This window comes from Phytophthora parasitica, assembly GCF_000247585.1.
Source record: "Phytophthora parasitica INRA-310 unplaced genomic scaffold supercont2.6, whole genome shotgun sequence".
Lineage (NCBI taxonomy): Eukaryota > Oomycota > Peronosporomycetes > Peronosporales > Peronosporaceae > Phytophthora > Phytophthora nicotianae.
The window spans coordinates 2,200,322-2,202,294 of NW_008648992.1; the positions used below are offsets into that span (position 1 = coordinate 2,200,322).

At 49.7% G+C, this 1,973-nt stretch overlaps 1 non-coding gene across 1 annotated transcript; it reads left to right on the forward strand.

Annotated features, from left to right (window-relative positions):
* The first annotated feature begins 565 nt into the window (after positions 1 to 565).
* PPTG_20518 lies at positions 566 to 647 on the forward strand. Its single transcript has one exon. It is a non-coding gene; the product is annotated as a tRNA-Leu (tRNA).
* Positions 648 to 1,973: the final 1,326 nt, after the last annotated feature.

Consider the following 1,973-nt stretch of genomic DNA (forward strand, 5'->3'; position numbering starts at 1 on the left):
AAACAAGGCAAACAGCCAGACCAAGCTCGGAATCTGTGTTTCGAGATCGGATATCTGTATTTGATTAGGACAAACAGCCAGCTTATTGGTGTGTGAACAACTTAAACAACTACGCCATCGGTGTATGACTTTGCTGAAACATCCTTTATCGACTAGAAGCGTGAAGTCACTAGACTGTGGCAGCAGACTGTACACATAGAAGATCTACATTGTGCGGGGTTGCGAAGGCGCTCACTCGAGGGATATGGGGATACGTGGGCGTTACAATTGGTCGCAGGCCTTGTGTCGTGATGTGTCGCTCCGAAAGACAAGAAGCGACAGAATCGTGAGCAGCAGCACCCCAAGCCCCAAGCCTGGGTGAACAAGCTGTCCTAGCGAACGGTTGGTGTATTTTGTGGTGGTAGAGGAGCGTGCGTGACGCTGTGAATAGGTTTGGAAAGCAGAGGTAGTGTGGTTTGTGAGATGACGAGTGGTGTAGTATATGTTTGTGAGTATTTTGTGAGTTTGTGAGTTTGTGATCGTGTGTGTGTGTGTGTTGTTTTGTGGTGGGAGTGTACTTTTTGTCGTCAGTGTGCCCGAGCGGTCTAAGGGGGTAGACTCAAGTTCTACTGTGTTCGCACTCGTGGGTTCAAATCCCACCGCTGACATGTGCACTTGCTTTCGCGGAGTTGTGTCACGGCGCTTCGCCTTGGAGCTCATGGGGCTATTCGCCATGTTACTCTGTCTCGCAATTATGCATCAGTTGATTGACCATCGCTTTTACACTTACGCCAACTCAGTATTTGCGTGTTCCGCATCAGCTCATGCCGCCTGTCAGCTCAACCACCCTCTGGCCCACGTTGCCGTGTCCTCCTATGGACCACACACCAGAACGAGGATGGAACTCGAACTCTCGATCGTACCGGGTATGATGTTCAATATCGCGACCCAAGTACTCTGATTCCGCATTGTTATCTTTCCTCCTAACTACACCAAAGTGTCACAACACTTTCCTCTTAACTACACCAAAGTGTCACAACACGCCATAAATAACCCACAGAGGGGCATATATCACAATGTACAGCGGGTTCCGTAAATCGAGGTACTAGCTCTTGAAGAGCAGATTCTTGGCCGTCATGGAGGTTGTACAGATCGGATTGGCGCGAGTATGGGACCAAAAGACGTGCAATTCTACAGTGGTTCCGCTGTAAAGCATCGATTGGCTTATTATGCAGTAACGTTCCGCCAATCAACGATAGACTCGAAGTTGATGGTGCGAAAGTCGATGTACCCCGGCCTCGCTTTACACGTTGTACAAGAATGGAATAAAAAAAGTGTTGCTCGGATATTGCACTAAGCGATCAAGCCAACGCTATAGCTTGCAACCTTCTATGCTCTCCGTGCTGGCTGGATGTCGATGTTCACTATTCAATCTTCCATTTCACTTGGAGCTTGAGATGGAATATTGAACAATGATCTATGGCATCGAACCAGTGGCGCCAGTACTCACACGACAGGCGTGTCTTGCGCGTGAGCAGGCATCGACAAGGCCTAGGCTACACCAAGGTAAGCCGATCCCTAGAAACTCTGTGGTCGACATTGTCAAGTACCACCAACGCAATAGACATTCCGTGGTTGCGCACCGCCAAGACTGTTAGAAGCTCACCGACGTTAGACGAGATCGTAGAATCGTTTGTGCTGTCGGAGCGAGCCGCTTCAACAGCGACGCGGCACAGGTGGAGAAGAAAATCGGTGTAATGGTGTCTCGCTGGTTTATTTGCAATACGACCTATGCAGCTAGGTTGAACGAACGCTCTGCCCGCAAACAAAATTCTTGCCCCAAACACCGCCGTGCTCGTCTAGCCTACGTTAAAAAGTATGCCCATCTGAAGAAGACTGGGATGACGTGCAATTTACGGCGAGGTTCGGACTGAACTCCACAATGGGGCGGGTATCCGTGTGGCGTCGGTCTCACGAAACGTTCGACGAGAAAG